Source organism: Chlorocebus sabaeus, chromosome 24, assembly GCF_047675955.1.
Source record: "Chlorocebus sabaeus isolate Y175 chromosome 24, mChlSab1.0.hap1, whole genome shotgun sequence".
Taxonomy (NCBI): domain Eukaryota; kingdom Metazoa; phylum Chordata; class Mammalia; order Primates; family Cercopithecidae; genus Chlorocebus; species Chlorocebus sabaeus.
In genome coordinates, this window is record NC_132927.1 from 43,189,541 (window position 1) to 43,217,107 (window position 27,567).

At 37.2% G+C, this 27,567-nt stretch overlaps 1 protein-coding gene across 3 annotated transcripts in view; it reads left to right on the forward strand.

Moving 5' to 3' along the window:
• The window catches only part of GPHN (gephyrin), a 740,280-nt gene that overhangs the window by 339,443 nt on the left and 373,270 nt on the right, over positions 1 to 27,567 (forward strand). The gene's annotated exons all lie outside the window — the stretch shown is intronic.

Here is a 27,567-nt window from a genome sequence, read left to right on the forward strand (position 1 = left end):
AGTATATTAGTCCATTCTTGTGCTCTTAATAAAGACATACCAGAGACTGGGTAATGTGTAAAGGAAAGAGGTTTAGTTGACTCACAGTTCCACGTGGCTGGGGAGGCCTTACAATCATGGCAGAAGGAGAAGGAAGAGAAAAGTCACTTCTTACATGGTGACAGGCAAGAGAGCTTGTGCAGGGGAACTCCCATTTATAAAACCATCATGTCTTGTGAGATTTATTCACTACCATGAGAACAGTATGGGGGAAATTGCCCCTGATTCAATTATCTCCACCAGGCCCTGCCCATGACACTTGGGAATTATTATAATTCAAGGTGAGATTTGAGTAGAGACATAGCTAAACTCTATCAGTAAGAATGCCGTAACTCCTGGGAATGCAGCCAAGTACGTCTCAGCCTTGTCTTACCTAGCCCCTGTTTAAGATGGAGTCACATAGGTTCAAACACCTTTGACAGGAGGATCACTTGAGACCAGGAGTTCAAGACCAGGCTGGGTAACAAAATGAGACCCCATCTCTACAAAAAAAATAAACAAAATAATATAAATTAGCTGGGCATGTTAGTGCACAACTGTAGTTCTAGCTACTCAAGAGGCTGAGGTGGGAGGATCACTTAAGCCCAGGAAGCAGAAGCTTCAGTGAGCTGTGATCACACCACTGCACAGAAAAAGAAAAAAAAACTGTCAGTCAACCAAGGAATCCTATTTTTAAAAAATGAATACGAAATAAAGACATTTCCAAATAAATAAGACAGAGAGAGTTTGTTGTCAGCAGACTCACCATGCAAAAAATAAAATTTAAAAAATTCTTTAAAAGAAGTTGACCAGAGATAGTGAATCAAATGCATACACACAAAAACAAGTAAAGCTAATCGTACAATTATAGAAGACAATATAAGTGTATATTTCTTGTCTTTTTTCTCCCAATTAATTTAAAAAACAAGTTAAAAAAGCAATACATGTATATTGGTTGAACCTATAGCATATAGACATGTAATGTATTTGACAGGGACAGCACAAAGAAGATGGGTAGCAGCAAAGCTGAATTTGAGTAAGTACATAACACCAGATGGTATGTCAAATCCACAGAAACAAATAATAAAACTAGAAATGGTAAATAAGATGGTTAATATAATAAGCTATATAAATATATTCTTGTCCTTTCAGTTTCTTTAATAGACATAAATTATATAAAGTAATTGTAGCAATTTTTGTTGGGTTTTGAGTGTGTGCATACTCAAATATATATAAAAGCCATTTTACTTGGGGTGAGATTATATTGTAGTTTTGATTTTCATTTCTCTGATGGTTAATTATGTTGAGCACCTTTTCATATGCCTATTTGCCATTTATATCAAATCTTTTGCCTATTTTTAAATTGAATAGATTTTTTTTCCTATAGAGTTATTGAGCTCCTTATATATTCTGGTCATTAATCCCTTGTCAGATAGGTAGCTTGCAAATATTTTCTCCATTCTGTGGGTTGTCTCTTCACTCTATTGACCTTTGCTGTGCAAAAGACTTTTAATGTGATATACTCCCATTTGTCCATTTTTGCTTTGGTTACCTATGCTTGTGGAGTGTTGAGAAATCTTTGCCCAGATCAGTGTCCTGGAGAGTTTCCCTTATGTTTTCTTGTAGTTTCATAGTTCAAAGTCTTACATTTAATTCTTTAATGCATTTTTATTTGATTTTTGTATATGGTGAGAGATAGGTATCTAGTTTCTGTGTGTGTGTGTGTGTGTGTGTGTGTGTGTGTGTGTGTGTGTGTGTGTTCAGTTTTCCCAGCACCATTCATTGAAGAGAGACTTTTTCCCAGTGTATGCTCTTGGCATCTTTGTTGAAAATAAGTTCACTGTAAGTATGTGGATTTGTTTCTTTGTTCTCTATTCTGTTCCATTAATCTGTGTGTCTGTTTTTATGCCAGTACCATGATGTTTGGGTTATTATAGCTTTGTAATATAATTTGAAGTCAGGTAATATGATTCCTTCCAGTTTTGGTCTTTTTCCTTGGGATAGTTTTGACTATTCTGGGTCTTTCGTGGTTCCATATAAATTTTAGGATAGTTTTTTCCATTTCTGTGTAGAGTAGCATTGGTATTTTGATAGGGATTGTTTTAAATCTGTAGATTGCTTTGGGTACTATGAACATTTTAACAATAGTTACTCTTCTAATCCATGAACATGGAATATGTTTTTTTTTTTATCTGTTTATTTGATCAGTCTATCATAGTTTTCCTTAATCTTTCATTAAGATCTTTTGCTCTTTGGTTAAATTAATTCCTAGGTATTTACTTTTATGTGTGGCTATTGTAAATGGGATTATTTTTATTTATTTTTCAGATTGTTCACTGTTGGCAAATAAAAATACTACTGATTTTTGTATGTTGATTTTGTATCCTGTAACTTGACTGAATTTATCTTGTGGAGTCTTTAGGTTTTTCCAGATATAATGTCATATCATCTGCAAATGAGGAAAATTTTACTTCTTCCCTTTCAGTTTGGATTTTCTTTATATATTTCTCTTGTCTGATTGTTCTGTCTAGAACATCCATTACTATGTTAAGTAACACTGATGACAGTGGGCATACTGGTCTTCTACCAGATCTTAGAGGAAGGGCTTTCAGTTTTTCCCCATTCATTATGATACTCGCTGTGGGTCTGTCATGTATGGTTTTTATTATGCTCAGTTATATTCATTCTCTTCCCAATTTTTTTATGGCTTTTATCACAAATGGATGTTGAATTTTATCAAACACTTTGTTAGCATCAATTGAAATGATCGTATGGTTTTCCCCATCATCCTGTTGATGTGATGTATTACATTGACTGATTTGCATATGTTGAACATTCCTTGAATACCAGGAATAAATCCCACTTGGTCATGGTGAATGATCTTTCTAATGTATTGCTGAATTCATTTTACTAATATTTCATTGGGGAGTTTTGCATCAATATTCATAAGAGATATTGGCCTATAGTTTTCTTTTTTATGTGTGTTTGGTCTTAGTATCAGAGTAACATTAGCCTCATACAATGAATTTGGAAGTATTCTCTCCTCTAGAATTGGTATTAATTCTTCTTAAAATGTTTGGTAGAAAGCAGGGAAGCCTTCGGGTCTTGGACTTCTCTTTACTGGGAGATATTTTATTACAACTTTGATCTCATTACTTGTTATTGCTCTATTCAGGTTTTAGATTTCTTCATGTTTCAACCTTATTAGGTTGTACATATCTAGGAATTTGTCCATTTTTACTAGAATTTCCAATTTATTGGATATAGTTGCTAATAATAGCCACTAATGATCCTTTGAATTTCTGCAGTATCAATTGTAATGTCATCTTTTTTATTTTTTATTCTATTTATTTGGATCTTCTCTCTTTTTTCTAGTTAATGTGGCTAAAGGTTTGTCAATCTTGTTTGATTTTCAAAAAAAAAAACATAAATATTGGTTTCATTGATATTTGATATTTTTTTCTTCATTGCAATTTCATTTATTTCTCCTCTGCTCTTTATTTCTTTTCTGCTACTACTCTTGGGTGTGGTTTGCCCTTGCTTTTCTAGTTCTTTAAGATGCATTATTAGATTGCTTGTTTGAAGTTTTTCTCTTTTTTTGATGTAGGCCCTTATGGCTATAAACTTCCCCCTCAGTGCTGCTTTTGCTGTATCCCATAGGTTTTGGTATGTATTGTTTCTGTTAACATTTGTTTCAAGAAATTTTTCAGTTTTCTTTTTAATTTCTTCATTGGCCCACTGCCATTCAGGAACATATTGTTTAATTTCTATATATTTGTATAGTTTCCAAAATTCCTCTTGTTATTGATTTCTAGTTTTATTTCATTGTGGTCAGAGAAGATGCTTGATATTATTTCAGTTTTTTAAAAATGTTTTAAGACATATTTTGTGACCTAACATATGGTCTAATCTAGAGACTATTCCATGTGCTAAGGAGAGGAATGTGTACTCTGCAGCCATTGTGTGAAATGATTTGTAAATATCTGTTAGATGCATTTGGTCTATACTGCAGGCTAAATCTGATATTTCTTTGTTGATTTTGTTTCTGGAATATCTTTCCAATGCTTAAAGTGGGTGTTGAAGTCTCCAACTACTATTGTGTTGGGGCCTATCTCTCTTTAGCTGTGGTAATATTTGCATTATTTATCTGAGTGCTCCAGTATTGGGTGCATACATATTTAAAATTTTTATATCCTCTTGCTGAATTGACTTGTTTATCATTATATAGTGACCTTCTTTGTCTCTTCTAATAGTTTGGCCTTGAAATCTATTTTATCTGGTATAAGTATATCAATTCCCGCTCTTTTTTTTGTTTTTATTGGCATGAAATACCTTTTCCATTCCTTTATTTTCAGTCTATGGTGTCTTTGTAGGTGAAGTGTTCTTCTTGTAGGCAACAGATCAATGGGTCTTGTTTTTTCATCCATTCTGCCAGTCTATGTTTTTTAATGGAAGCATTTAGTGTAATTACATTCAATGTTATTATTGATAAGTAAGGATTTTCTCCTGCCATTTTATTATTTGTTCTCTGGTTGTTTTATGGTCTTTTCATCCTGTCTTTCTTTAGTGAAGATGATTTTCTCTGGTGATATGACTTATTTTCTTGCTTTTTATTTTTTTCTCTCCATTGTATGTGTTTTCGTTTGATATTACCATGAGGCTTGCAAATACTATCTTATAACATATTATTTTAACCTGATAACAGCTTAACACTTTTTGCATAAACAAACAAGCAAACAAGCCACAAACTAATAAAAGTCTATACTTTAACATTATCCCTCCACTGTTTAGCTTTTTGTTTTTTCTATTTATATCTTATTGTATAGACTATGTCTTCAAAAGTTTTTATAATTATTATTTTTAATTGGTTTATTAGTCTTTCTACTTGAGAATAGTCTGCACGCCACAGTTACAGTGTTGTAATATTCTGTATTTTTCTGTGTACTTACTATTACCAGTGAGTTTTGTACCTTCAAGTGATTACTTACTGCTTTTTTTCTGGTCGAAGTACTTCATTTAGCATATCTTGTACGACAGATTTGGTGTTGATAAAATCCCTCAGCTTTTGTTGGGAAAGTCTTTATTTCTTGTTCATGTTTGAAATATATACTATTCTAGGGTGAAAGATTTCTTCTTTCAGCTCTATAAATATGTCATGCCACTCTTTCTTGGTCTATAAGGTTCCCCTAAAGATCTGCTGCCAAAAGTATTGGAGCTATATTGTATGTTATTTGTGTGTGTGTGTGTGTGTTTGCTCATGCTACTTTTAGGATCCTTTCTTTATCCTTGACCATTGGGAGTTTCAATACTAAATACCATGAGATATTAAATAATCTTTGGGTTAAATCTGCTTAGTGTTCTATACCATTCTTCTACAATGGATATTGATATCTTTCTCTAGGTTTGGGAAGGTCTCTCTTATTATCCCTTTGAATAAACTTTCTACCCCTATCTCTTTCTGTATCTCCTCTTTTTAAGGCCTGTAACTCTTGGATTTGCCCTTTTGAGACTATTCTCTTGATCGTATAGGCATGTTTCTTATTCTTTTTTCTTTTGTATCCTCTGTGTAGTTTCAAACCGCCTGTATTCAAGCTCACTAATTTTTTCTTCTGCTTAATTAGTTCTGCTGTTAAAGGACTCTGATGTACTCTTCAGTATGCCAATTACATTTTTAAGCTTTAGAATTTCTTGTTGCTTCATTTTAGTTGCTTAATTCTCTTTGTTAAATTTATCTGATAGAAGTCTGAATTTCTTCTCTGTCTTGTCTTGAATTTCATTGAGTTTCTTCAACACAGCTATTTTGTATTCTCTGTCTCAGTGGCCACAAATCTCTGTTTTTCCAGGTTTGGACCCTGGTGCCTTATTTAGTTTATGTGGTGAGGTCATGTTTTCCTGGGTTGTCTTGATACTTGCAGATGTTCATCTGTGTCTGGCCATTAAAGAGTTAGGTATTTACTGTAGTCTTTGCAGTCTGTGCTCATTTGTACTTGTCCTTCTTGGGAAGGCTTTCCAAGTATTGTGAAAGGACATGGGTGTTATAAACTTTAGGGGACATCCCAAGCCCAGTAACACTGAGGTTCTTGCAGACTTGTAAAGGTACCACCTTGATAATCTTATACAAGATTCTAAAGAATTCCCTGGATTATCAAACAGACTATTGCTGTCTTCCCTTCCTTTCTCCCAAACAAAAGGAGTCTCCTCTCTCTCCCTCCCTCCCTCCCTCTCCTTGAGCTACCTGAAGCTGGTGGTGGTGTAGCACAAGCACCCTTGAGGCCACCACCTCTAGGACTGCACTGGATCAGGCCTAAAGCCAGCACAACGTTGGGTCTTGCTCGAGTCCTACTGTAACCACTTTCTGGTTACCTTCTATATTCTCTCCCTCTCCCTCTCCCTCTCTCTCCTTGAGCTACCTGGAGCTGGTGGTGGTATAACACAAGCACCCTTGTGGCTACCACCTCTAGGACTGCACTGGATCAGGCCTGAAGCTGGCACATTGGGTCTTGCTCAAGTCCTGCTGTAACCACTTTCTGGCTACCATCTATGTTCGCCCAAAGCCCTGCAGCTCTACAATCAGCAAGTTACAAAGCCAGCAGGGCCTGTTTTCTTCCCGTCAGGGCAGCAAGTTCCCCCAGGCCCTAGGTGAGTCCATGGGTACCATCCAGGAGCCAGAGACCAAAGTAAAATTCTTAGATGTCCACCTAGTGTTCTGTTGTAGTATGGCTGAGCTTGCCCTCAAAGCACATGACATAGTCCTTTGCACTCTTCCCTTCACTTTCCAAAAGCAGAGGAACCTAACCCCATGGCCACCACCATCTCAGGTGTACGGGGAGTACTGCCATTTTACCTCAGATATTTCCTTAAGGCCCAAAGGCTCTTCTGTCAGTCTGTGGTGAATGCTGCCTGGTCTTAAACTCACCCTTCAGGGGAGTATTACACTCTCTGGCCCAGGATGTGTCCCAGAATGTCATCCAAGAGGCAGTTCCTGAAAATCCCAAGTGCCCACTTGATGCTCAATCCCCTGTGGCCAAGCTGGTACCCGAGGTGCAAGACAAAGTCCCTTTCACTTTTCCTTCTGCTTTTCTCAAGCGGAAGGAGTTTTGCCCCATAGCCACTACAGCTGGGAATGTGCAGAATCTCACCTGAGGCCAGCAAGTCTCACCATCTCACCCAAGCCCTTGATACCTGTGTATCGCTGCTTATTATTTAGGGCCCAAGGGCTCTTTAGTTTGCAGTTGATGAATCCTGCTAGGACTGGATCCTTCACTACAAGGCTGCAGGTTCCCTTCTGGCCTATGGTGTATCTAGAAATGTCCAGGAGCTAGAACCTAGAACAGGAACCTCATGACTCTGACCAGTGCCCTATCCTGCCGTGGCTGAGCTGGTATCCTAGCTGCAAGACAAAGTCCTCCTCACTCTTTGTCTCCTCTCCTCAAGTGGAAGGAAGGGTCTCTTTTGGAGCCACAAACTGTACATCCTGGGGTTAGGGGAGGGGTGATGTCAATACTCCCTTAGATGGTGTCTCAGTAGATTGAATCCCTCCCCACCCCCAGTCCACTGTCAGTGGACCCTGTTCAGCCCTAGGACTCACCTAATTGTTGCAGTCCTTGTGGCCTCAACTGCTTTTGAAGTTTATTTGCTGCCCCAGAGCACTTTAGTGCCAGGTGGTGAGGCTTGCAGGAACTCACGTTCTTGGTAGGAAAAGCTGGACATTATCAGTTTTACTCTGGAAAGTTTCCTCCTGTTTGGAATTTTATTTCACTTAATCATTATTATTTCTGCAATTTTCTGATGTCTTTAAAAGCAGCATTTTTATAATTATGTGATGTTTTCCACTGCTGTGACATTTTGCATCCTACCCAGAAACAGAACTCCTGTATTATATTTTTTAATTGATTATTGCTAGGATTAAAATAAAAGATACTTCTGTTTAAATCTCTTTGATTCTGGTTTGTGCAATGCTCTGTGTGTCAGGCACTGTTGTAATTGCTTTAAAAATACTAACTCATTTTAATTCTCTGTATTAGTCTGTTTCATGTTGCTGATAAAGACATACTTCAGACTGGGAAATTTACAAAAGAAATAAGTTTATTGGACTTACAGTTCCACATAGCTGGGGAGACCTCACAATCATGGTTGAGGGCAAGGAGGAGCAAGTCACATCTTATGTGGATGGCGGCAGGCAAAGAGAGAACTTATGCAGGGAAATTCCCCTTTTTAAAACCATCAGATCTCATGAGACTTATTCATTATTGCTAGAATAGCATGGGAAAAACCTGCCCCCATGATTCAGTTACTTCCCACCAGTTCCCTCCCACAACATGGGAGAATTCAAGATGAAATTTGGGTGGGGATACAATCAAACCGTATAATTCCACCCCTGGCCCCTCCCAAATCTCATGCCCTCACATTTCATACCCAATCATGCCTTCCCAACAGTCCCCCAAAGTCTTAACGTATTTCAGCATTAACTCAAAAATCCACAGTCCAAAGTCTCATCCAAGACAAGGCAAGTCCCTTCTGCCTATGAGCCTGTAAAATCAGAAGCAACTTATTTACTTCCTAGGTATAATGGGGGTACAGGTATACACATTCCAAATGGGGGAAATTGGCCAAAACAAAGGGACTACAGGCTCCGTGCAAGTCTGAAATCCAGCAAGGCAGTCAAATCTTTAAGCTGCAGAATGAACTTCTTTGACTCTATGTCTCACAACCAGGCCACACTGATTTAAGAGATGGGTTCCCATGGTCTTGGGCAGCTCCACTCCTGTGGCTTTACAGGATATAGCTTTCCTCCCGGCTGCTTTCATGGGCTGGCATTGAGTGTCTGTGGCTTCTTCAGGCTTATGGTACAAGATTTCGGTGGATCTATCCTTCTGGGGTCTGGAGGATGGTGGCCCTCTTTTCACAACTCCACTAGGCACTGCCCCAGTAGGGACCTTGTGGGGACTCCAACCCCACATTTCTCTTCTGCACTGCCCTAGCAGAGGTTCTCCATGAGGTCCCCACCCCTACAACAAACTTCTGCCCGGGCATCCAGTCGTTTTCATATGTCTGAAATCTAGACAGTGGTTCCCAAACCTCAATCCTTGATTTCTGTTCACTCACAGGCTCAATACCACGTGGAAGCTGCCGAAGCTTGGGGTTTGCACCCTCTGAAGCCACAGCTTGAGCTCTATGTTGTCCCCTTTCAGCCAGTGCTGGAGCAGCTAAGATGCAGGGCATCAAGTCCCTAGGCTACACATAGCACAAGGACCCTGGGCCCGGCCCATAAAACCACTTTTTCCTCTTAGTCCTCCAGACCTGTCATGGGAGGGGCTGCTGCAAAGGTCTCTGACATTCTGTGGAGACATTTTCCCCATTTTCTTGGAGATTAACATTCGGCTCCTTGTTACTCATGCAAATTTCTGCAGCCAGCTTGAATTCCTCGTCAGAAAATGGGATTTTCTTTTCTATTGCATTGTCAGGCTGCAGATTTTCCAAACTTTTACACTCTGCTTCCCTTATAAAACCGAATGCCTTTATCAGCACCCACGTCACCTATTGAATGCTTTGTTGCTTAGAAATTTCTTCCACCAGATATGCTAAATCACTTCTCTCAAGTTCAAAGTTCTAGATATCTCTAGGGCAGGGGCAAAATGCCAGTCTCTTTGCAAAAACATAACAAGAGTCACCTTTGCTCCAGTTCCCAAGAAGTTCCTCATCTCCATCTAAGACTGCCTCATCATGGACTTTATTGTCCATATTGCTATCAGCATTTTGGGCAAAGCCATTCCACAAGTTTCTAGGAAGTTCCAAACTTTCCCACATTTTCCTGTCCTCTTCTGAGCCCTCCAAACTGTTCCAGCCTCAAACTGTTAACCAGTTCCAAAGTTGCTTTCACATTTTTGGGTATCTACAGCAGCACCCCACTCTACTGGTACCAATTTACTGAATTAGTCTGTTTTCACACTATTGATAAAGACATACCCGAGACTGGGCAATTTATTTTAAAAAAAAAAAAAAAAAAGACGTTTATTGGACTTATAGTTTCACATGGCTGGGAGGCTTCACAATCATGGTGGAAGGCAAGGAAGAGCAAGTCACATCTTACGTAGAAGGCAGCAGGCAGAGAGAGTTTGTGCAGGGAAGATTCCCTTTTTTAAACCATCAGATCTCGTGGGACTTATTCACTATCACAAGAACAGCCCAGGAAAATCCTGCCCCCATGATTCAATTACCTCCCACCAGGTACCCCCCACAACATGGGGGAATTTAAGATGAGATTTGGGTGGGGACACAGCCAAACCATATCATCCTCATAACAAACATATGCAGTGGGTATAATTATTGTCTCTATTTCATAAGTGAGAAAAATGAAACACAGACAGTTAAATGACTTGTTAAAGGTCACACAGCAAGCAGTTGTGTAGCATATTCAAACCTACAGTCTGGGTTCTTCTATAATAGAGTTAATAGTAGAATAAATACAAAGCATCATTCAGTAGGTCATTCCACATGAATGCTATAAACTTACTTCAGAATCATTTACATCAGTATATGTTACTTTCCAATACTCCTTTTCTCTTAATTAGAATGTTGTTTCTAAACTTCTCCATTGCTATACCTTCCCTTCTCCCAAAGGTAATCACTGTCCTGATTTCTAGCAAATGAATTATCTTTACCTCTTTTGAGCTTTATATCAACGGAAGCATTTTGGTGTCTTATGTTTTATTAAATATACGAGAATTGAGTTATCCATTCTTTTGTTGAAGGACATTTAAGTTGTTTCCATTTGCAGGGTATTATCAATAATCCTGCAATGAGCAGACTTGTACATGTCTTTTAATGCACATATGTATACATTCCTAGATTTCCACCTAATGGACAGGATAGACATGACTTAGAACTACCGAGTCGTGGAGTATGCAAATGAATTCTGCATACTAGAATCTGCACCTTTCTCAAATAGATGTACCAATTTATATTCTCTTCAACATTTTATGAGAACTCTGTTTTGCTTCACATTCTTACTAACAGTATTGTCAATCTTTTTCCATTTTAGTCATTTTGGAACGTAAATAGTGACAGCAAAATATGTTTTTAATTTTTTTCACTGATGACAGGTGTTATTAAACATATTTTCATGTCTTTATTGGCCATTGGGATCTCTTCTTTTGTGAAGTGTCTGTTTAAGTTTTTTCTACTTTTTAAGAATTAGGTAACTTATCTTTTTCTTGTTTATTAGTAGGTATATCTTATAAATTTTAGATATGAATCCTTTGATACATGTATTGCCCATTTATTCTCCTCCTCAGTTGTTTGCCTTTTTACTCACTTGAAAGTGTCTTTGCTGAACAGAAATTCCTAATTTTAACGCATTGGCTTGACTGTCTTTCAGTTATAGTAAATATTTGTTAAGTGAGTGATCTTGAAGGAGTTCAGTATCAGCTGCAAGAGATAGTCATTGTAAAACATAAATTCTATATCAAATTTATGTATAAAATATTTTAGGCCAGGCGCAGTGGCTCACACCTGTAATCCCAGCACTTTGGGAGGCTGAGGCAGGCAGATCATGAGGTCAGGAGTTTTAGACCAGCCTGACCAACATGGTAAAACCTCGTCTCTAATAAAAATATAAAAATTAGCCGGGCGTGGTGGCCTGAGCCTGTAATCGCAGCTTCTCAGGAGGCTGAGGCAGAAGAATCGCTTGAAACCAGAAGGCAGAGGTTGCAGTGAGCCAAGATCGCACTACTGCACTCCAGTCTGGGCAACATGATGAGACTCGTCTCAAAAAATATGCATATATTTTAGATATATACTTTCAAGTATGCATATATTTTAGATATATACTTTCAAGTATATATCAACACTTTCAAGTATAAAATATTTTGGAACACAGAGGAAACAGTGACTAATTTCAACCATAGAGTCAAGGAATTCTTCGTGGAGAACATGATGGGAAGGACTTCTAAAGCAAAAGAAATATGAACAAATATACTAAATGTAAATAAGCACTGTGGTTTTCAGAAGTTCAAGTGTGGCTAAAGTCAAGGGATTATTAATTCTGTTTGCAGGAAATAAGAAGGTAAGTTAGGTTGGAGTCACATTTTAAAGGAGCTGTATGTTTTGGTCGGGAGCATAGTTTCTAAAGATTTTGAAGCAGAGGAAAGACATTTTCAGATTTGTTTCAGGGGATATACTGTTCTTATGAAAATGGATTGGGAAGAGAGAGAGACAGACCACTTAGTGTGCTTAATAGCAATCTAGGTGAATGATGATGAAAATAAGGCTAATGCCTGTGTCAACAGGAGTGGAAAGTATTGGGGGTATATCACAGTGGTTAATAAAGCAGGCTCTGCACCTTAATAGGATGGTGACCTTATCTTTATCTTAACCATTCTGAGTTTTCCTAAAAAAAAATAATAATAAAAAAAACCTACTGTTGTTATTATGAATATTAAATATTTGTAAAGTACTTAGCAAAGTACTTACATAGTAAAGAAAAACTATGTGATATGATTCAAACAGACTTCAGGAACAAGAAATACAAATAAAGATTAATTAAATGTTTTCACTTAGACAACTTCATAAGAGTCCCAGTCCCTGAGTTAAGGAATTCAAAAGAAGCAGCATAGTTTGGGAGAATAATGACTATTAGGAGTCTTTAGGGTATACAAGTAACACCATACAAGTGGAAATCTATTTGCTCCCCCAATTAAATAGTGTAGTCCTTATTTCTTATTTGTTCAGTGTTAACGATTTTCATCCCTTTTGTTTTCTCTTCTGGTACTATTCACTTAACTGAGAGTACGCTTTACTAGGTTATTCTCAGAGTAAGAGCATCTCAGAGGATTGGTAGAAGAAATGCAACACTTTCAAGTATAAAATATCAAATAGCCAGGTTTTCTCTCTACTGTATTTGATCACCTAGTCCCTTATTTTTTTAAAGCAGAACATAGTATTATCATTGTATAATGTGGAGTAGGTAATTTTCCTCTGAAATCAGAACATTCTGATCTGGTAAAGAGAAGAGTTCCTGGCTCTCTTTGAAAAGATAGATTAAACCTTACGTCTTTTTGCTATTTTTGCTGCCTATAGATAGATCAGTGTTCTATTGTTCCTCTTACTATTATATAATATCTTTACACAGAAGTCTTGGCTAAAATTCCATCAGATTATTATACTTCTTTAACCTTACTAAAATGAATTTCCTCCACTACTCTTTACATATAAATACATGTATTTATATAGACATATAAAGTCTATAGTAACATCTATAGTACCAGTGTTTCTTTACTACTGGAAAACTAAACCATAGTGCCAATTACTAAAAATTATTTGAAAGCCAGACCTCTATATTCTCCATAGGGCTAAATATTAATGAACTAAATAATAAAACTGTTTCCAGATGTCTTTTGTTAAAGATTTTTTAAAGTCCAGCTAGTTTTTTTGTATTTTTTAGTAGAGACGGGGCTACTCTGGAGGCTGAGGCAGGAGAATGCCATAAACCTGAGAGGCGGAGCTTGCAGTGAGCTGAGATCCAGCCACTGCACTCCAGCCTGGGCAACAGAGCGAGACTCCGTCTCAAAAAAAAGATTTTTTAAAGTATTAATATAGTTTAATTAATTACATAATATATATTATCCATGCCTAATTGTTTGTCTAACTATATTCATCATGGAACAAAATGTTCAGAGGAAAAGTGACATTATGTATGAAACTTTGACCAAAATATGTCATTGATGTTTGAGACAAGGTAATAAAACTATCACAGAAATTCTTCTTTTTCTTACTAATATATAATAATATGAAGATGTATTCTCACATCAAATTTTGGTATATACAGAAGTCAGCAGTAATATGATTTGGCCAAGTACCTTTGTGTGTGTGTGTATGTGTACATACAAAGAGGCACTTAATTTTTTAGTTCCTGTTATATACCCTGATTTATATCAGATGCTTTCTGTTCTCATTTCCTTTCATTCTCCTAATGGTGGCCCAAGTTTCAATAACTTGCCTATGAGCACAAAGCTAGTAATTAGACTAAAACTGGAATGGGTACCCAAGTCTGTCTTACCCTCAAACCTATTCCTTTTCTATTACCTCTGCTTCTACTTCCCTGCCTCACAGTCAGAAAATTGATAAAGGTAAATAGTGTTGTTTGTCAATGCGAAAAACTAAAAGTAGTTTTTAAAGTAGATAGAATATTGTGCGACTTAAAATAATTATAGTGAACTAAATTGTTAATACAGATTGATTATTTATGACATATTGTCAAATTGAAAATGCAAATTAAAACATCCACGTGTGGAAACAATAAACCCTGGGGATTTCAAAAGCAGGGAGGAGCAGGGTGGGGGCAAGGGTTGAAAAACTACCTATTGGTTACTGTGTTCACTACTTGGGCAATGAGATCATTAGAAGCCCAAACCTCAGCATCAAGCAGTATACCCATGTAACAAACCTGCACATGCACTCCTGAATCTAAAAATAAAATAAAATGTAAAAACAAAGGATTTGTCATTCTTGGAAGGACAGAAAAAATTCATGTGTGTGTATTTTTTTATGTGTGAGAATATTTATGGAAGTATGGTCAACAAAGGTTTAAAATTGGTTGTCTAAGAAAATGTTTCTGATTTTTAAATTTCCTTATACTTTTTTGTCAGTTGAATTATTTTTGGTCTTTTTAGTAAGCATGTATTTTAAGAATCATAAAAATCACTTAAGACTACCCTTACATTCAGAAAAAAAACAATATATATATATATTTATATAAAAGAACAGGTTAAAATATAGAAAATTTATTTTTCACCAACTGTCATTTCTAGAACCTAGTTTACAATTGTATAACAGATGATACATTTAATTAAATATCTTACACATAGTCATCCATTTTTTGCATATTGCATATTCTAGAGCAGTGAGTAAAATGGCTTAAAATGCCCAACTCATGGAGTTGGTACTACATTTTATTGACAAATAAAATAATAGGTGTTTAAGCTACTTTGAGAGTAAGCTTCATTCCAGTGTAGTTGAATGGCTCCTATTAGAGCTCCTGTCTGTATCACAAATAACTAATATAAACTCTAAACCAAACAAACAAACAATAACTATCTGAAAGCACTGGAGAGTGATCTGTAAAGTAGGCAGATTCTACCATTAGAAGGCACTGATTGATATCCCATACTTATAACTTTTAGCCTGAGAGTAGGCCCCAGTCTGGTCTAATTGGCAGCTAAAACCTGCTGACTTATTGGCTACAAGAACAGTTTGGGAAAACTATAGCTGCATTAAAGTAAGAAGGGAAATCCTAGAAAGGAGAGAGCCAAAGAGGGGAGCCTGAAATTCTGTATATAAACTCCCTATATTTCTGGCTGACCTCTGAGCCATGAATGAGCTGGGTGGACTACAAACAGCACAACTAGGGCTAAAGCGATTGAACTGAAATTTAAATTGCCATCCCCTGCATAGCAGAGTTTGCAGTTAGATCTGCCTAAATCATTGCTTACTAAAATTTTAAAAAATCAATAATATAACAAAATCCAGTGTCTATTCAACATATCATTCAGTGTCCAGCATATAGTCTGAAATTATTTTACAAAGAAACAAGTAAACATGACCTATTCTTGAGAGAAAAGATAATCAATTGAGACTAACCCCAAGATGACCCACCTATTGGAATTAACAGACAAAAATTCTAAGGCAGCTTCTATAATCATAATCAAGTAGTAAAGGAACATAGGCTTGTAATGAATTAAGAGATAGGAAATCTTAGCAGAAAAAAAAAAAAAAATAGAAACTACAAAAAAGAACCAAATAGAAATCTAAGAGGTGAAAAATAAAGTAGCTGAAAAGTGTTTCAGGGTATCTTCTTTAAATTTAAGGCCCCACCTGAGCCAGTGAAATCATTTAGTAAACATATAGCATCATTAAATAAAACTATCTAATCCAGCTCTATAAAGCAGGTTGAACTGCTTTCAAACCAACAAAATTTATTCCTACTTATTTATGTATGGTGGTCAGCAAGGGAGGGGGACCTACTGTGCTCCTGTGTGCTGACTGGGCAAATAAAGCAAAAGCCACCTGTGCAGACATGTATCAGCAAAGTGATGTGGGGAGTGCCACGGGTCTGGGAAAGCTGCACAGGCTGGGGAGGGCGTGTTGAGGGAACACCTCAACCATTGTTTACTGTTGGAACATATTAATGTATCCGTGCATGTTGAAATTATATGTAGAATAAAAGGAAAATTAGAAAATATTCCAGATTTTACTCTGGAAAATTATTTTTGACTACAGGAGAGAAACTGCACTAAAGATAATTCATTATTTTAGCTTAGCATTTTTTATAGGTTATACAGTATCAATTTAGTAGTAGTAGTAGAATAGCTAGTTTAAGAGTTCTATAAACTACCCTTACTGACAGTCTAATTCCTTTATATAACTTTTTTTTACTGAAGTCAAAGTTATAATATTAGAGAAAAGTACCATTTCTAATCAAATATTTATACAACATTTAATTTTTTGTGTATGTTTTGCTAATAGTGCCTATTATAAACTCAAATTAATATCTTTTATAATTATTTTATAATTGAATTCAAACAAAAGACAACAAAAAACACTAAAAGAATGGTTTGCAGGGGCAAGGGCAAGATGGCCGACTAGACACAGAAAAGTGGAACAGCTCCCACGGATGTACTGAGACAACAGGCATGCTTTTAACAGATCTTTACAGGGAAGGCATCAAGAGTGGACCGAGAGAAGACACAGAAGCTGGGCTAAAGGAAAAGAAAGCTGGGAATGCTGCATGGGCTTCTGTGCACCAGGACTCATTTTTGAACCACAACAACTCCAGAAGCATGGGTGAGTTGAACTGGCAAGGAGCAACCCGCTCTCACCATGGGCCTCTGGAACCCCAGCAGGAGGGAACCCCTCAACCACCACAGACACATGAGGTGGCAGGGAGAGTTACTTAGAGAAATCTTAAGGGCAGCAAGCCAGCTGATGTGGAGCCGAGAGGGTTTGGTGCAGAAATAACTGTAGTGGAGCATGGCCAGGGACAGCCATCCCCCTAGACTTGGCTTGCTCCCCTAAGAGACTTTAGTCCTAGGGGAACTGTTGGACCTTATCTGTCCAGGGCAGTCTTGCACAGCAGACAGGGCTGGTTTGACCTGAGCACCCCTTGGTCTGCTGGCATATCCTGGGGCCCTAGCCTGGCCATGCCTGCTGGCAGGGTAGTGTTGAGGTCCCTGGGTGCCCATGCCATAACTTCAGCACTGATGGACCATGCCTGACCGGTAGAGAGCTTCAACAAGGCATCCCTATGGCCATGCATCAGCCTGCACACTCCCTCCCAGCCTGTGCAGCTTTCCCAGACCCATGGTACTCCCCACATCAGTTTGCTGATGCATGTCTGCACAGGTGACTTTTGCTTTACTTGCCCAGCCAGCACAGAGGAGCACAATCTGCCCCCTTCCCTTGCTGACCATCATTGCAGGACACCCTTGGCAAGCACAGAACTGGCAAGTCTCACTCCTGTCAGCACCCAGCCCTTGTACTAACATTGCACAGAGAACTGCGGATTATCCCACACCCTGAACAGTCACTCATTTGAGGAGCACAGAGAAGGCACCCAGATCTGTGCTGGCCAGCACCCCGCCCCCAAGCCAACATCACCTCCATTGCAATAGCACAGTCTCCAGTAGGGGCCACCCATCCCCCAACAGCTGTGTGACCTCCACCACTATGGTGAACACCTGTAGGGAGGCAGGCATCCCTGCATCTGTTAGCACTCTTCTGCAGATGCTGTACCTCAGAACCCCCAGCACAATGGACTCAACCTCAAAGAGGTCAAAATTGGGGCCCAATGCAAATATCTCAGAATTAGAGCACACATTCCAGCAGTTGGGAGCTGAGCATTGACCTCCTAAAATGTTCCAAAAACAAGATTGGATTCTTCCAGTCAGATGAATCCATCTTATACCATAATCAAACCCTCAAGGTTATCAAATAGGATAAAAGAAAAAAAAAAATCCAAAGGTCAGCAACCTCAAAGATTGAAGATAGATAAGCCCACAAAAGTGAGAAAGAATCAGTCCAAGAATGCTGAAAACTCAAAAAGCTAGAGTGCCTTCTTTCTTCCAGATGACCACACCGTTTCTCCAGCAAGGGTTCAGAACAAGGCTCAGATGGCTCAAATGATAGAAATGGAATTCAGAATATGGGTAGAAATGAAGATCATTGAGCTACAGGAGTATATTGAAACCCAGTGCAAAGAAGGTAAAAATCATGATAAAACATGGCAGGAGTTGACAGACAAAATAGCCAGTACAGAAAAGAACATAACCAACCTGATAGAGCTGAGAAACACACTGCAGGAAGTTCATAATGCAATCACAATTATTAATAGCAGAATAGACCAAGCCGAGGAAAGAATCTCAGAGCTTAAAGGCTGGCTTTCTGAAATAAAACAGGCAGACAAGGATAGAAAGGGAAAAAAGGCATGAAAAGGAATGAACAAAACTTCCAAGAAATATAGGATTATGTAAAGAGATTGAATCTGCAACTGATTGGTGTCTCTGAAAAAGATGGGGATAATGGAACCAACATGGAAAACATGTTTCAGGTATCATCCATGAGAACTTCCCCAACCTAGCTAGAGAGGCCAACATTCAAATTCAGGAAATGCAGAGAATTCCAATAAGATACTTCACATGAAGATCATCCCCAAGACAGGTAACCATCAGATTCTCCCAAGTAAAAATGAAAGAAAACTTGTTAAAGGCAGCTAGAGTGAAAGGTCAGGTCACCTCCGAAGTGAAGACCATCCAACTAACAGCAGACGTCTCAGCTGAAACCCTACAAGCTAGAAAAGACTGGGGCCCAATATTCAGTATTTTTAAAAGGAATTCCAACCCAGAATTTCGTATCTGCCCAACTAAACTTTATAAGCAAAGGAGAAACAAGATCCTTTTCAGACATGCAAATGCTAAGGAGATTTGTTACTACCAGACCTACCTTACAAGAGTTCCTGAAGGAAGCACTAAATGTGGAAAGGAAAGACCATTAACAGCCACTACAAAAACACATTGAAGTGCACAGATCAGTGACACTACAAAGCAACCACATATGTCTGCAAAGTAACCAGCTAACATCATGATGACAGGATCAGATCCACACATATCAATACTAACCTTAAATGTAAATGGGCTAAATGCCCCAATTAAAAATAGAGTGGCAAGCCGGATAAAGAACCAAGACCCATTGATACGCTGTCTTCAAGAGACCCATCTCACATACAGTGGCACACATTGGTTCAAAATAAAGGGATGGAAACAAATCTACCAAGCAAATGGAAAACAGAAAAAGATAAGGGTTGCAGTTCTACTTTCTGACAAAAGAGACTTTAAACCAACAAAGGTTATAAAAGAAAAAGAAGGGCATTACATAATGGTAAAAGGTTCAAATCAACAAGAAGATCTAAGTCTCCTAAATATATATGCACCAACACAGGAGCACCCACATTCATAAAGCAGGTTCTTAGGGACCTTGAAAAACACTTAGACTCCCACACAATAATAGTGGAAGTCTTTAACACCCCACTGACAATATTAGACAGATCACTGAGAAAGAAAATTAACAAATATTCAGGTCCTGAACTCAGCCCTGAGTCAAATGGACCTGATAGATATCTAAAGAACTCTCCACACAAATACAACAGAATTTACGTTCTTATTGTTACATGGCATATACCCTAACATTGACCACATCATCAGAAGTAAAACACTCTTGAGGAAATACAAAAGAACTGAAATCATAACAAACAATCTCTAGGACCACAGTGCAATCAAATTAGAAATCAAGACGGAGAAATTTACTCACAACCGTACAATTGCGTGGAAACTGAATAACCTGCTCCTGAATGACTGTTTGGTAAATAATTAAATTAAGGCAAAAATCACTGAGTTCTTTGAAACCACTGAGAACAAAAATACAACATACCAGAATCTCTGAGACACAGATAAGGCAGTGTTAAGAGGGAAATTTAGGCCGGGCGCGGTGGCTCACACCTGTAATCCCAGCACTTTGGGAGGCCAAGGCGGGCGATCACAAGTCAGGAGATCGAGACCATCCTGGCTAAGACGGTGAAACCCTGTGTCTACTAAAAATACAAAAAAAATTAGCCAGATGTGGTGGCGGGTGCCTGTAGTCCCAGCTACTCAGGAGGATGAGACAGGAGAATGGCGTGAATCTGGGAGGCGAAGCTTGCAGTGAGCCAAGATCGCACCACTGCACTCCAGTGTGGGTGACAGAGCAAGACTCTGTCTCAAAAAAAATAAAGAGGGAAATTTATAGCACTAAATGCCCACATCAAAGAGTTAGAAAGATCTCCAGTTAACAATCTAACATCACAACTGAAAGAACTAGAGAACCAAGACCAAACAAATCCCAAAGCTAGCAGAAGACAGGAAATAACCAAAATCAAAGCTGAACTTAGAGATTGAGACAAAAAAAATGTCTATTATAATGGATGAGTATAAGGCTCCAGATAGATACAAAGAATGATGACTTAGTAAACTTACTCTCTCTTAGTTCTATTACTGTCCCTGTCTTTCTCTTTGATGAGTTGTTTACTCTTTGGCAAAAGTAATTTTGCTAAGAATTTCTATAATGATGTTTTTTATTATTGTTAAATAATGTAAATGTAAAGAAAACATTATCTGTTTATAAATACATGTAGTATTTCTGAAACAGTTTTCTTAAGTATACCATCTCTAATAACACCATAATACACTAATCTATTATGTTATATTAATTTGTTCCTATCTCTGACGTCTGTAACATCAAGCACATTTGCCATGGTTTTAAAAATAATACATATGTGTGTTTGTGTGTGTGTGTGTGTATGTATATATATTTATGGCACATTCTAGGCATATTCGTTGCACATACTAGGTATTTGCATGTTTCTTAAACTGAAAATTAACATATAATCATATTCTTAAGACTTTCTGCCAATTTATTTAAATATAACACATCAAGCTTACCTTTAGAACTATTCTGAAGCTTTTTATAAAAGATAAACTTATCATTAATGAAATATAAATTGGAAATAGTCAGAAAAAGAAGAGGATGCCAAAACGTTAACTGTGAAAGTAGTTGTTTTTATATTGTATTGTTAATTAAAAACCATTACAAAATTTGATGGTTTTAACACATATAGTGATTTCTTATTTTTCACAAGTCTGGGCTTTCTGAGTGGGAATATCTTCTTCTGGTCTCATTATTTCAGCCACATGAGTCTAAGGTCACTCACGTAGCTGAAATAATGTCAGCTCAGTTGGGTCTGGAGAATCTAAGCCTCACTCAGATGCGTGGGACCTTGGTGCTGACTATTCCACTAGACCGTTCTCTCCAAATGGTCACCCATCATTCCATTGTCTAGCCCAGCCTTCCTGACGTGGTAGTAGAAGTTTACCAAAGAGTGAAGACAGAAGAATGGAAACCTTTTGAGACCTAGGCTTCAGAACTGCCACACTATAACTTATTGCCCCATTCCATTGATCAAATCAAGTCAGAAATCCAGCCCAGTTGCAAGGGTTGTGGAAATAGACCCCACCTCCTGACAGGAGGATTTACAATGACCGTATAACTGTATTTAATGTACCACAGTAGTATATGTGTAATTAAGTATAAAATTTGTCTCTAAACTTATTGACCATGAGCACTAAGTATCAGAATGAAGAATGAATAAATGTTTATAATACCTCTTTTTTTTAACTTTATATTGAAGTTTAGGGGTACATGTGTAGAATGTGTAAGTTTGTTACATACGTAAACATATGTCATGAGGGTTGGTTGTACAGATTATTTCATCACCAGGTATTAAGCCTAGTACCCATTAGTTATATTTCCTGCTTCTTTCCCTCCTCTTACCCTCCACCCTTCAACATGTCCCAGTGTGTGTTGTTCCCTCATGTGTTCTCATCATTTAGCTTTCACTTCTAAGTCAGAACATGTGGTATTTGGTTTTCTGTTCCTGCATTAGTTTGCTAAGGATAATGGGATCCAGCTCCATCCATGTCCCTGCAAAGAACAAGATCTCATTGTTTTCCGTGGCTGCATAGTATTGCATGGTATATGGGTACCACATTTTCTTTATCCAGTCTGTCATTGATGGGCATTTTGGTTGTTTCCATGTCTTTGCTATTGTGAATAGTGCTGCAATGAATGTACATATGCATGAGTCTTTATAATATAATGACTTATAATCATTTGGGTATGTACTCAGTAATGGGATTTCTGGGTCGAATGGTATTTCTGTCTGTAGGTCTTTGAGGAATCGTGACACTGTCTTCCATAATAGTTGAACTAATTTACACTCCCACCAACAGTGTAAAAGTGTCCCTTTTTCTCCACAACCTTGCCAGCATCTGTTATTATTTGACTTTTTAGTAATAGTCATTCTGACTTGCATGAGATGATCTCTCGTTGTTGTTTTGATTTGCATTTTGCTAATCAATGATGTTGAGCTTTTGTTCATATTCTTATGGGACACATGTATATCTTCTTTTGAGAAGTGCCTGTTCATGTCCTTTCCCCACTTTTTAATGATTTTTTTCTTGTAAATTTATTTAAGTTTCTTGCAAATGCTGGATATCAGACCTTTGTCAGATGTATAGTTTGCAAAAAATTATTTCCCATTCTGTAGGTTGTCTGTTTACTTTTTTGATAGTTTCTTTTGCTGTACTGAAGCTCTTTAGTTTAATTAAATCCCACTTGTCAATTTTTGCTTTTGTTGCAATTGCTTTTAGTGTCTTTGTCATGAATTCTTTGCCCATGCCTATGTCCCAAATGGTATTGCCTAGGTTGTCTTCCAGGGTGTTTATAGTTTTGGGTTTTATATTTAAGTCTTTAATCCATCTTGAGTTAATTTTTGTATATGATGTAAGGAAGGGGTCCAGTTTCAATTTTCTGCATATGGCTAACCAGTTCTCCCAGAACCTTTTATTGAATAGGTTGTTGTTTGTTTTTGTCACATTTGTCAAAGATCAGAGAGCTGTAGGTGTGTCGTCTTATTTCTGGGTTCTCTATTCTGTCCCTATTGCTTGTTTTTGTCAGGTTTGTCAAAGATCAGACAGTTGTAGGTGTGTGGTCTTATTTCAGGGTTCTCTATTCTGTTCTGTTGGTCCAGTGTCTTTTTGTACCAATACCATGCTGTTTTGGTTACTGTAGCCCTGTAGTATAGTTTGAAGTCAAGTAGCAGGATGCCTCCAGCTTTGTTTTTTTCCTTAGGACCACGATGGCTATTGAAATCCCTTTATTTTTGAATGAGCATACAAATGACAAAGAATTCAAACAAAGCAAAAATGTAAAAAGGGAGTAAAAAAATAAAATATACTTCAAATTTAACTACCCAAGAGTAATCAATATTAACATTGTTTATAAAACATTCCATCATCTTTCAATGACTATTATGTAGCTAGAGGAATGTATGGATGTTTAAATGAGTGAAAGACATAGCTATATAAACAATTAGAATAATTTTCTGAAGCTAATATATAGTAGCATTTATTTGCACTTAAACAGAAGAGAACTGAGTAAAAGAGCCTATTGACTTTGAAATAACTTTTTTATTACAAGAGATATATGCTGAAATCCCTCTAAATTTTAGAAAATAGGAAAATCATAATAGGTTACAGTCAAATGTTAACTATATTTTAAACCTTAGACATGATTGGTTGACTCTTGCTATGAAAGGTAAGGATATTTGCACTATTACCTTTCTTCCCACCTACCCTCTCCTTCAAATTTCTGTTTATTATATGATTTTTCAGAAAAAAAAACTGATAAAACAATATCCAGTCCTCAAATTAGTGCTTATTTCAAACTTGTTGCAGAGATGTAGGAAGAAACAAAAAGCCCAGACTGTATCAGATCTGGAACTTGTACAGAAAAACAATAGGGGAGGCAAGACCAGAGACAACATATAGTCTTTGTTGGAATACTCTGCTCTTCTGAAATTTTATTAATGTCTAGTGCTAGAATTTTTCTTCCTAGATAAGGGTTTAGCTCATGATTATGTGGGGAGTGTCATCAAGTTTAAGATTAGATTTTCAATTCAGTGTACATTCGTTTCTAGAACCTTCATCTTGAATGTGATTAGCCCTCCATTCCATGTTTCTTATAGAAGCTGCTTACAATAAGAAAAAGATATGGAGTCTCTTTTAGTTTGTATCTCTGTAAATTTAGAGGTATTAATGAGAATTTGTAAGATTTCGAGAATTCACCATTATGACCTCTGTGGAGTCCAGAGTAGCATTAGGAGCCTCACAATGATGAATTATGAGTCTCAAAGATCTTTTATTTCTGTCCTTAACCATCCAAGAGACTTATGAAGCTCTGTCATTTGCTTATTTGGTTATTGCTTGTGGAGGTTTTTCCTCTAGTTTTTACTCTTTTATGTTGATTTTATGAGATATTAGGAGGGGGATTTTTGTGATACACCTTTATTCTACTGAAGATGAATGGAATGGAATACTAGAAATGCAAGGCAATAATTTTTTAAAGAAATATCCTCCACATAAGGAAAAGTTAATCACTAAAATAAACAATGTCCTCAGCCTCACTTTTGCAACAGATGCAGAGGGATTTTTCATAAGTTGCTTTCATGAAAAAATCTTCAATGACCCCTTATTTGGTATAGGCAGCTGAATATTAAAGTTTTCTCAGAATACAGTGGATCTAACAGGTACAGAAACAAATATGGCAAGATAAATTGCTTTCTAAGTAAGCTAAGATAAATTACTAAGTTAAGATAAATTTAATAAATTAGTACAGTAAATAGCTAAGATAAACTGCTTTTTTAACATGATAGAAAAAACACTCAGTATCTAATGTGGCACATAGTTCAGTTTAATATGTATACATACATTACCTTGAGGTATCTTTCTTAAAATGCAGCTTCTGATTCAGTAGATCTTGGATGAAACTTCAAATGTGTATTTCTAATTCCATGACACCACTGGTGTCAGTTCTCAGATCACACTTCTAGTAACAAGATTCTAGAAAACTATAGACAAAGAGCTCCTCTACTTGACTGAATCCTTGAGACTAGAGACACTGCCTTATTTATCTTTGCATTGCTGTTCTCTAAGGAAGTACCTGAATAAAAGTTTGCCCTGAAATATTTTCTTGTTAAATGAATTAATGAATCAGATGCATGACAACTATGGCCCTGGAAAACTGGAATTCTATACTGGTGGATGAGGAAGAATTCTTTTGTTTTGAAAAACAAGTGACTGAATGATAGGATTTCTATTTTGTCTTAAAATCTAAAAGCCTTACTAAAACTTTTGCTCACATGAAATCTGCCATACATAACATTAGCTACTTTGGCCGACAAAATATTACCTCCCAAATGCTTGAATAGATTCTTAACTGCTCTCAAGATAACAAATGTTATTCAAATGAAACAAATCTATACATTAAGTGTTACCAGTTATCCATCCTGGAAATAGAAAAACTTTAGTAATATTACTGTGGTAAAACTGATTTTTGTTTGTTTTTTTGAGATGGAGTCTTGCTTTGTCGCCCAGGCTAGAGTGCAGTGGCAGATTCTCGGCTCACCGCAACCTCCACCTCCCTGGTTCAAGCGATTCTCTTTCCTCAGCCTCCCGAGTAGCTGGGATTACAGGCACCTGCCACCGTGCCTGGCTAATTTTTGTATTTTTAGTAGAGATGGGGTTTCACCATCTTGGCCTGGCTAGCCTCGAATTCCTGACCTCGTGATCCACCCACCTCGGCCTCCTAAACTGCTGGGATTACAGGCATGAGCCACTGCGCCCGGCCAAAAACTAATTTTAAACTGTGTGAAATCTTCGTGGGCCTACCCAACTATCTGTGAAATTTACCCTTGAGTAATTGAACAGATTGTCTTCTTAGACTAGTAGTTTTCAGTTGCTGGCTACATTTTAGAATTACCTGGGAAGCTTTTAAAAATCCCAGCACCCAAGCTATACCAAAGAGGTGAGGCCCAAATATTTTTTAAAGCTCCGCAGTTAATTCCATTGTGCACCCAAGGTTGAGAACCATTACTTGACGATTATCTCTTTGAAATCTGAGTCAGTGTTCCTCTTATTTTTAACTTTTAACACTTAATACATGGTAGATACTTCATAAATTTTTACTTAGTCAACAGATGAATTATCTTATAAGGAAGTATTACCTGAGGCAAAACAGGAGCATTCTTCACTATAAAGGGACCATTTTTACTATCTTTATTAGCATCTTAAAATTTGAAAGTTTGAATACCCTCTTAATATTAATACTGAAAGTTGGTATTTGATATAAACATTTTGGTGTTTAGATAGTTTGTTGATGCAACTTAGATTTCATATCACTTTTTATCAAGATCTGATATAAATGGATTGCGATCAGAGGTGAGAAAACTGGCACAGGCATTTCACTTCCATAATGGAAGTACTTAGGAATGTTACAAGGAGATCTAAGGTGTTCTAGGATACATCAGTCAGAAAACAAAGACAGTTAATCTACACATTGCTGAGTTGTGGTATCAACCGTGGTTTTGTTTTTTGTTTATTGTTTTCCTGAGACAGAGTCTCACTCTGTCACCCAGGCTGGAGTTAAGTAACACGATCTCAGCTCACTGCAACCTCCGCCTCCCAGGTTCAAGTGATTCTCTTGCCTCAGTCTCCTGAGTAGCTGGACGTACAGGTGTGCTCCACCATGCCTGGCCAATTTTTGTGTTTTTAGTAGAAACGGGGTTTCGCCATGTTGGCCAGGCTGATCTCGAACTCCTGACCTTACGTGATCCACCCGCCTCGGCCTCCCAAAGTGCTGGGATTACAGGCATGAGTCACTGCTCCCGGCTGTTTTTTTTTTATATACCGGAAAGAATAGAAAGCTATTTATAAGAGTGAGTATTTAAGCTTTTCTACTTTTTAAAATGAAGCACAGACAATTGAAGTTTTAACTTTGGTTTATGAAACCACTTTATAAGCACCTTTATTATAATAATCATTGATTTTTGAGGGGCTTTCTCAGAACAAAATTATAACTATATCAGGGATCAAAATTCTTTAGATGGACTCTCAGTTATCTACAATTTATGTTTTTAAAAAATAGTTTGTTGCCATTCATTAATCATTGCACAGAAAAGTTTCCTTTATTTAGAGCTCTGAGCTCTGCATTTCTGTGATACCAGAATAAAACACAAATCTGCAAAGAAAGAAAAAAATCATTTTTTAGGTCTTGGATTTATTGTAAATAATCATCCTACATTTTGTGTCACTGATGAATTTGAGAACTGAGGACACTGTATTGTACATCTCAGTATCAGCCTGCTATTTGTATTTCACACAAGTTATTGGCAATTAAATGATGAATTATATTTTTTAATTTTGACTCTGAATTGTAAAAACATGATGAAACAATATAATACCAATGCAAGTATATGATTATAATTTAATGAGCACTTAATTGCCCTTCTTAGCAAATGGCTAAAATGTAGGATCGGTTGATAGAATTAGCAAGAATAGGAAAAGTCATCAG